The sequence below is a fragment of the Oryctolagus cuniculus genome, chromosome 11 (genome assembly GCF_964237555.1).
Source record: "Oryctolagus cuniculus chromosome 11, mOryCun1.1, whole genome shotgun sequence".
In the NCBI taxonomy this organism is placed as follows: domain Eukaryota; kingdom Metazoa; phylum Chordata; class Mammalia; order Lagomorpha; family Leporidae; genus Oryctolagus; species Oryctolagus cuniculus.
The window spans coordinates 27,539,602-27,548,525 of NC_091442.1; the positions used below are offsets into that span (position 1 = coordinate 27,539,602).

Here is an 8,924-nt window from a genome sequence, read left to right on the forward strand (position 1 = left end):
GAGGGCGAGGGCGAGGGCGAGGGCGAGGGCGAGGGCTACAGATCAGGCCTGGTCCCCACCAGTGCAGGGCGCCCTGCTTTCATCCCACAGAACGTCATCAGCCATAAAAGTGACGATGGAGGGGGGAGGCAGCAGTTAAGACACCACCGCTCGGGGTGCGCACACCCGCTATGGGGTGCCTGGGTTCAAGTCTTTGTGCTGCTTCTCATTCCAGCTTCCTGCTAATGAGCACCCTGGAAGACAGCAAGTGCTCGAACCTTGCCCCCCACGTGAGAGCCCCGGGGGGAGTTCTGAGCTCCCGGCTTCAACCTGGCCCAGCCTCGGCTGCTGTGGGCCAATGGAGACTGGATCAGCAAATGGAAGACCTCTTTCTCTCTGCCTTTCAAATAAACCAAAGAAATGAACGAATACCTTAAAAAGGGAGTGGAGGAGATGTCTCCAGGGAGGGAGGGTCCTGTGACTACACCCTGGGCCCGGGACAGACCCTGGCCCCCCACGGGATTCCGGGGCTGCATTGTAATTCTCACGCCCTCTTCAGGATGTGTTCCAGGGCCAGGGGCCCAGAAGGGGGTGCACCACCAGCCACACCTGGGCTCGAGGCCCTGAACCCTGCCTGAGACAGCCCTGGCCCCACAGTGCAGATCAGCCAGGGAAGCGTGCCCTGTCAGCAGGTGAGCAGAATGGGGTTCCTGGCCAGTCAGCGGTTGATGAGGGCACTGCCTCCCCGGGGCTTTCCAGGGCTCAGGGATGCCCTGGGTGGAGTTTCAGGCTTGGTAGCGTCTTGGCACAGATGGGCAGGGCCTGCTCTGGCTGTGAGCCCTCCCTGGCTGCCCAGCCCTGCCTGGCAGGAGCAGGAACAGGAGGAAGGCTTGTGGTGCATAGCCGAGCCCCAACCCAGGTCCCAGGCAGGCCCGTCCTGAAGGGTCCACCAGCGCTGTGGCCGGTGGCCATGGTGGAGACACCCTCCCGCATCTAGCCTCGGGGTCCTTGTCCATCCAAACAGGGTGGGGCGCCTGGTACTGCCTGACCCTGGGGGCTGAGTAAGCCTGAAGAAAGGAGGAAAGCAGGGGTGGGTTTGGTGCAGCTGGTGAAAGATACCACCTGGGACCCCCGCGTCTCCTGTGGGAGTGCCAGGGCTTCAGCTCTGGCTCCGCCCCCAAATCCGCTTCTTGCTGGGGCAGGCCCTGGGAAGCAGCAGGGGGTGGCTCTGGTGTACCCGAGTCCCTGCCACGCATGTGAGAAACCGGGACTGAGTTTCCAGCTCCTGGCTTCAACCTGGGCCACCCCTGACCGTTGTGGGCCTTTGGAGAGTGGACCAGTACATGGGCGATCTCCCTGTCTGTTTGCCTTTCAAATAAATAAATGAAGAGTTTAAAGGCTGAGTCAGGAAAGAGGTGATGGCAGGGCGGGTGCTTAGGTGGGCGATAGTGCCACGGCCACCTCGCCGGGCTCCCAGGTCTCTGTCCGATCCCAAAGCTGCGGCTCACGTGTGAGCCAGCAAGCCCCGATCCGGCTCCCACCCTCCAAAGCAGAAAGCAGATTCTCAAAGAAATATTTATACCCTGACGCTCCTAGCAGCCGTAGCATCCACAAGAGGTCAAAGAGTGAAGCGAAACATGGTGTATGCGAGTCCTTCCAAAAGGTCACGGCAAAATGGAAGGAAAAGAGAAGTTGATTTTGCTGCAACAGATTTCTGAAACCCACGCACAGTCCTTTCACAACACGTATTTTCCGTGAACTTTTTGAAGAACCCTTATGTACGTATGACAGAATAGCATTCCGCCCTACACAGCAGTGGCGTTCCGGCCCAGGGGACACTGTGGGTGAGTGAAATAAACCCGTTACAGAAGCTGAGTCCCATGTGGCTGCACTGACGGCAGGTGTTGTGAGTAGTCACAGCCATGGCAACAGGAAGCCGGCGGTGTGGCCGGGGGCTGGGGTGGGAGGGGAAGGCACCAGTGTTTAATGGGTAGTGTTTCCGTTCTGAAACATGAAAAGCAGTTCTGGAGATGGACCGTGGGGACGACGGCGCGGCCGCGTCAGTGCGCTGGATGCCACTGGGCTGTTAGAATGGTGAATTTTGTGTTTTATCTGTCTTACAAGAAAACAATTCATCACAAACTCCCCCACTGCATCTGGTCCCTCCCCTGGAGTCTTCCCTGGCACTGTGCCCCTCCCCACATGCCACGCCCCCTTCTCTCTGCCCAGGCACCTGCCCCCACCCCCAGCCTGATGACCTCCTTGCTGTTCCCCTAACCCACTAATTCCAGCCCCCGGGCCTTGGCACCTGCTGTCTCCTCTGCTCCATATAGCTGGGTGGGGAAGGCAGGTCCCTCCCCATCCTTGGAGTCTTGGGTTAGATGTCTGTGGGCCAGGGATTTGGGGGTCTCCTTAGCCCTGCCTGTCTGGGGGATGGGAGAGAGTGTGCATCCCGGGGACGGATCTGTGTGCACGTGTGTGCAGGTGAGTGTGCATCCTTGCACACGTGCATCATGGTCCACGCAGTGCCCGAGAGCTCTGCTTGGGGAGCATGACGTCTTGGGCTGCCCTCTGGGCGACATCCCAGGTGTGATCTGGAGCAAATGCCTTAACTCCTCGTAGCATCACCATACCTGGCAGTAAAACCCGGGGACTGACCGGGCCTGCGGCTGGGGGTTGTGAGACTCCAACAACTGAACACAGACATGGGAAGCACTTGGAACGGCCACTCGCTAAGGGCACCGTGCAGCCATCATTGTGTGGGGGCTTTGCATGTGTGTGCGTGACTGCCCGAGGACATGTGTTCCCGTGGACGTGCCTCAGCCACGTGCATGCCCTGTCCATGGTTCTGCTGTGGCCGCGGTCTCCTCTCTGGCCTCTGAGAGTGAGCGTGGCTGGCTGGGGTGGGGGTGGAGGGAAGGCTGGCAGGAGGGGCTCCCCCTGCCTGGGCCCGGCCAGCTGGCCTTTTCACAGCCCAGTGACTCAGTGCCTCTGATGGGCCAAGCGGCCAGAGAGGCAGCAAAGGGAGGGCCCCTCCTCAGGGCTGCCCAGGCCTGAGCCATCTCTAGCCCTGACCCCAAGGACTGGGCTCACATGCCGGCAGTCCTTGGGCCCCAAGGATCCCAGAGAAGAGAGTCGGGTCTGAGCCACCTCTGTGTCCCCACGTCCCTGCAGTCTCTCTTAATGACAGCGATCACTTCCTGAGGGCCAGCTGAGAGCCAGGCCCGGCTCTACACCGAGACGTGGTCTAACTTGCTGAATCCTCGCTCACGTCAGCTTCCTGAGACAGGTCCTCCCACTACGCCCACTTCGCAGATGAGGAAGCTGAGGCACAGAGAGGCAGACTGCTGACTTGAACCACCCAGCCGGTAAGTGGAGCGCCCCGACTTCAAGCTGCTTAAATGTATGTTATATGAGTGAATCGGTGAATGGGAGACAGGAGGGCGGGGTTTGGGGTGGAGTGAGGAGAATGAGAAAAAGATAGAGAATGGTGCTGGCAGAGGAAGGGACCAGCTTGGCGCCCTGCTGCGAGCCCCAGGGATGCAGGGAGAGGTGGATGGGGCCAGATGGCGGGGGTCTGGGAGGCCGAGCAGAAGGCCTTGAACCGGAGCTGGCTCCACTCTTTGGAGACCTGGCCGTAGTGAGGTGCCATGGGGACAGGCCACCTGGATCCTCTGTTGTGGCTACTTTGGGGCTGAGCCCAGGTCCCCGCCTGGAGGCGGCCGAACAGCGTGGGTGAGGACAGAAGCTCTGGAGTCAGCCTGGGGTTGGAGGCCCCGTGACCACATTCTGGGCCAGAGGACCTTGGGTCGGTCACCTCTCGTCCCTGAGCTGCGATGTGTGTCATCTGAATCAACTCATTGAAGAGACGAAAGCCGTCACCCCAGTGCCAACACCCAGGGTCAACAAATGGGCACGGGCTACCAAACGGGGACTGTAGCTCCGATAAATCCATTAAGGGCCTCGTGGCAACACGTGGAAACAGACGGGGGATTTAGGAAGAGAGAAGAGAACTGGCCAATGGGTGCAACACTGCAGTCAGGGGGAGGGAGTTCTGTGTTCAGCCCAGTGGGGTGAACACAGCTAACGAAGACTCACTCTCTGTGGATTCATCAACTGGAAGCGATGATGAAAGTTGAAAGTGATACTAATTACTCTGATTTCATCATCACCTGATGTATACGTGGATCAAAGCAGCACATCGTACCCCATGAACGCGTACAAATAGGAAATTCCGTGTGTCCATCAAAAAATAAAATTAAACTCTAAAAAAGGAAAAGAGAGAGAGCGCGTGCATGCAAGTGAGCGAGTGAGCGAGCAAGTAAGAGACTGACTGGAAATGCTGGAACCAGGCTAGAAGAAGACGGCATCAGGGCCGGCGCCGCGGCTCACTAGGCTAATCCTCCGCCTTGCGGCGCCGGCACACCGGGTTCTAGTCCTGGTCGGGGCGCCGGATTCTGTCCCGGTTGCCCCTCTTCTAGGCCAGCTCTCTGCTGTGGCCAGGGAGTGCAGTGGAGGATGGCCCAAGTACTTGCACCCTGCACCCCATGGGAGACCAGGAGAAGCACCTGGCTCCTGCCATTGGATCAGCGCGGTGCGCCGGCCGCAGCGCGCCGGCTGTGGTGGCCATTGGAGGGTGAACCAACGGCAAAAGGAAGACCTTTCTCTCTGTCTCTCTCTCTCACTGTCCACTCTGCCTGTCAAAAAAAAAAAAAAAAAAAAAAAAAAAAAAAAAAAAAAAAGACGGCACCCACCGTGCAGTGCAGGCCTCCTAGATTCTGTTCAGGTTTTGGTGCCTGCTGCAGCCATTTTAACAAACAGGCGCTGAGCCACACAAGCGTCTCCACCCTGAGGCCACAGCAGGGATCCCGAATGCAAGGTCCCTGTCCCCCAGGGCGCCCCTCCGCTAGGGGAGGGTCAGGCGCCTACACGAGGGAAATCTCCAGTAGGTTTGGTAGTGACAGCCCCGCCGGGAAAGAGCGCACAAGAGAATCAGGGAGCGTGAGCCTGGGAGCACACACCCCGCTCAGGCTCCGGCCTTTGGGAGAACTTGGCCGGGGTGTCTGGCCTGGCATCCCCCAGGAGGGATCCCAGAGACCGGCGGGGAGGCGTCTGGGGAAACAGAGCCTTGGCTGGCTCCAAGCTCTCGCCCTTAACTCTGTCCACAGGAACAGCAGGGTCTGCTCCTGGCTTGAGCCCTAAAATGTGTGGGCCGTGGGCCGAGGCGGGTCCGCATTCCCCGATGCAGATGCGCCAATGTCCCGCGTCCCCCAGGAAAAGGGCTCTGAAAATTCTCGTGAGATTTCCTCTCCGGAAGCATCACGTGACCTATTCAAAGAAGGGGCTGCGTCAGGCCCCATCTGGCCCCAGAAACATTGGTCGAACTCAGCTTAAATCAGTTCTTCAGATGTTTCACCACCCAAGTCTTTGTGTCAAAGCTTCTGTTTGCATGTCTACCGGTTATTGCTCTTCTGCTCCGGGAGAAACCTCAGTCAGCCTGGCTTATGCAACCTGGGGCTTTTGCAGCCGAGAAGCCTGGGAGTCACGAGGCTCAGGCTCCAGTTCTTGGGGCTTCCTTACATCTCTCCCCCTTGCTCTGTGTGTGTGTCGGCTTCACCCCCAGCCTGAAAGGCAGAGAGACAGACCGAGGTCTTCCACCACTGCTTTACTCCCTCAAGTGCCCCCACAACCGCCAGGGCTGCGTTCAGGGCTGATTCCAGGAGCCTGCAACTCTCCCCTGGGGATGACAGGGACCCAGATACTTGAGCCGTCACCTGCTGCCTCCCAGGGCGTGCATGAGCAGGAAGCTGGAATCCGGAGCGGAGCCAGATTCAAAGCCAAGCACTCCAATACAGGATGCAGGCTTCCCAAGTACCATCTTAACTCTGGCTTCCCTCGTGGGAACAAAGTGGCTGCAGCATTCTGAGCATCATACTCACGCACCTCGCGGCACAAAGGAGGAAAAATCTTCTCTCCACCTCGTGATGGACCAGATGTCCTGGCCCTGCTTGGACCATGGACTCATCCTGGACCAGCCACTGGGCAAGGGGAATGGACACTCGCCATCGAGAGCTGGCCCCTGGGAGGAAGTCGTCACAGCCCCCAGTGCCGATGACCATGCTTGCTTTCCAGTAACCAGTGTGTCACCTGCCCCACCCATTCCTCCCTGAGAAACCTTGATTTATCCCCAGGCACTCGTGAGCCGCTGATCTCAAGTAGGTGAGGCTCCTACCTGGACCCTGGGGGTGAGTCCTGGTTGGTCCAGAGATCCTGAAAACGCTGCTGCTCTTCACCAACAGCTGGTTCAGGAGTGGCCTGGTGACTTGGTTCTGCCTGATGACAGGCCAGCCCAGCTCTTCTGGGTGAAGCTTTCAGGAAACATTCTGCCTTCCTGATGTAAAGAATAGACTTGGAGGGCAGGGCACGTTTCTCTTTGCCCTTACCTTTAAACCTGGAATGAGGATTCAATTCCTGGAGGTGCAGCAACCATCTTGGGACCATGAGACAAGAACTTTGAAAGCAAGGGCTCCCTTCCCAGCCATGGCAGAAGAGAAAGCAGAGCCTAGGGCTACAATGTATCATTGGGCAGCTGCACAAAGCCTGGGCTACTGGCTCTTGGCACCTGATTATAAACAACTAGAAATGCATGCTGGTTTAACCCAAAGTCATTCCTGATGCACATCCAAGCCTTTTTTTTTTTTTTTTTTTTTTTTTAGAACCAGGACTCGGGAGAGCAGAAACACAGCGCAAGCTTCCTTGAACCCCAGACAGGTTCTTAGCTGTGTTCTGCATCAGGGCTGCTGCTTGTGAAGAAGCCGATTGCTGGAGCATCTGCCTCCACCCCAGCAAGGGGCCGTGTGTTCCCTGAGTGCGGGGTGGGGGGCACCAGAGCCACGGAGGAGCGCTCTGAGCAGGGAGTCTCACCTACTCCCAGGCAGGGCACCCCGGAGCCCCCTTCCTGAACACAGACACTGGCTGCGATTCAGCAAAACCTGCTGAGAACTTTAAATACCTCCCCTCTCCCATCCCAGGCATCTCACATCCATCCCGAGGAAAAACCCAGCATAAGAGGAGAAAAAAAAATCCGGAATATAAACACTTTCATCCCAGCCACGTACACAACAGCCAGAAACACTGGATGAGTGTAAATGTTCTATAAGCGAGGAAGGAGGAAAAACTGTCTCCTGTGTGGAATATTACACGGGCATGAAAAATGATGTCACTGTAACGGTATAGGAAAGAAAAGTCAGCTGTAACATTTTATATATATATGGTATGATCTCAATTATATAAAAATTGCATGGAGAAAAAATAAACCAGGGAAAAAACACACTAATATGTTAACAGTGATTTTGCCTGGTGAGGGTTATTATGGGTACTTTGTTGGGATTTTTTCCTGCTGTTCTATATTTTTCCATTCTGGCTATATGTTCTACTTTTATAAGCAGAACGAATAAAGTCGACTTTTCTTTTTAAAGCTTCCAGGACCCTCCACTGTGTGAGATCATTGCTATTGTCTGCCCTCCAGGGAAGCAGGTAATGAGGTGCTACCTCGTGGGGGTGACCCCTTCTGCACCAGGCCAAAACACAAACAGCTTCCCAACCCCACATAGTTGATTAATAGCTTGGAATTCTTTCAAGAGGCAAAGGGAGTGGTGGGAAAGGGGAAGATCAACATCCTATTTTTAAATGGTGACGTCAGCGCACACAGGAACTAAAGGCAAAAAGAGGTACACACCATTCCAGGCCTTATGCAAATCTATGCAGATGAGACACACTCCCTGGCTCAGAGAGAATTCTGGGCCTGAGCCTCCACCCAGATCCTGGGTCTCACTGAGAGGGGGTGGGCGGCAAGATAGGAGGGCCGGTGGTGAGCACTGTTCACTGGTGCCTACTAAGGGTCCTGCTCAGAGAACATTTTCACATCCGGGAGCTCTGCTCACCCTCACCACCACAGCAGTAAGACTATCGTCCCCATATATTTTGAATGAGTCGAGTGGAGCTTAGAGAGCTGTTTGAGGTCATGGTGGGAGCAGTCAACCCCCAAAGCCATGGAGCCTTGTGATCAGGCCGCACAGCCCTGGGGTGCAAGGTGCAGGGTCGGTCCTCAGGCAAGAGAAGAGATGCAGGCTGCCAGGGTGCAAGGCCACAAGGCCTCCGGGGGTGTGTGTGCCGGCCCCAGGCAGACCCTGGTCTCCACCTGGCCTCTGCCTGGATCCCTTACCTCTAGACACCTGCTGCCCCGCTCTAACTCCACAGTCAGCTATCTGCCTCAGTGCCTTCATCAGAGGGTCCTAGACGGATAGCGCTGCTTAAAAGAGTGGCACCCGCCCGTCGCTCCCAAGCCCAGCACCCATTCCTGCCCTCCGTGGTTTCTCTTCGCAGCACTTGGCACCTCCCTACTTTATTATGCATTTGCTTGTTGACAGCTAAGAGCTGCATGGGAGTAGAGTTGAACTTTGGGTTCATCCCTGGGTACCTCAAAAAGTTTGTAGAAAAAGGAATTGTAAGATCCATTTCTTTTGGTGCAAACGATGTTGAAATCCATGTAGACTTGTGCCCAAGACATATGTGCCAAATGAATGAGTGGAAAAATGAGTCTCATCTTACTTGGGACCTAATTACACCATGGATAATGATCCAACAACAACACAATTATTATTGGTAGATTATGTTTGCAGCTGACATTTCTGAGCTCATATTTTTACATTCCCTTCCTCCTTTGATCTTCACCCCGACCATCCTGGGAGAGGGAACACAATTGTCCCCATTAGACAGGTGTGAAGACTGAGGCTTGAAGAAGTCAAGGGCACTGACTGCTCAGAATCAGCCAAGCTAGGATTGGCCCAAGCCAATGTGTCTGATGATAGACACTGCCCATCACCTGATGCCCCAGGAGGGCAGGCTCCGCGCCTGCCTTGTTCGTGACCGTGCTCCCTGTGCCT

The 8,924-nt window shown here is 56.1% G+C and overlaps 1 long non-coding RNA gene across 1 annotated transcript; it reads left to right on the forward strand.

The window, feature by feature from the left end:
• The first annotated feature begins 570 nt into the window (after positions 1–570).
• LOC127490971 (uncharacterized) lies at positions 571–7,602 on the forward strand. Its single transcript, XR_007919344.2, has 3 exons — positions 571–671; positions 3,154–3,347; positions 6,696–7,602. It is a non-coding gene; the product is annotated as an uncharacterized lncRNA (long non-coding RNA).
• The last annotated feature ends 1,322 nt before the right edge of the window (positions 7,603–8,924 follow it).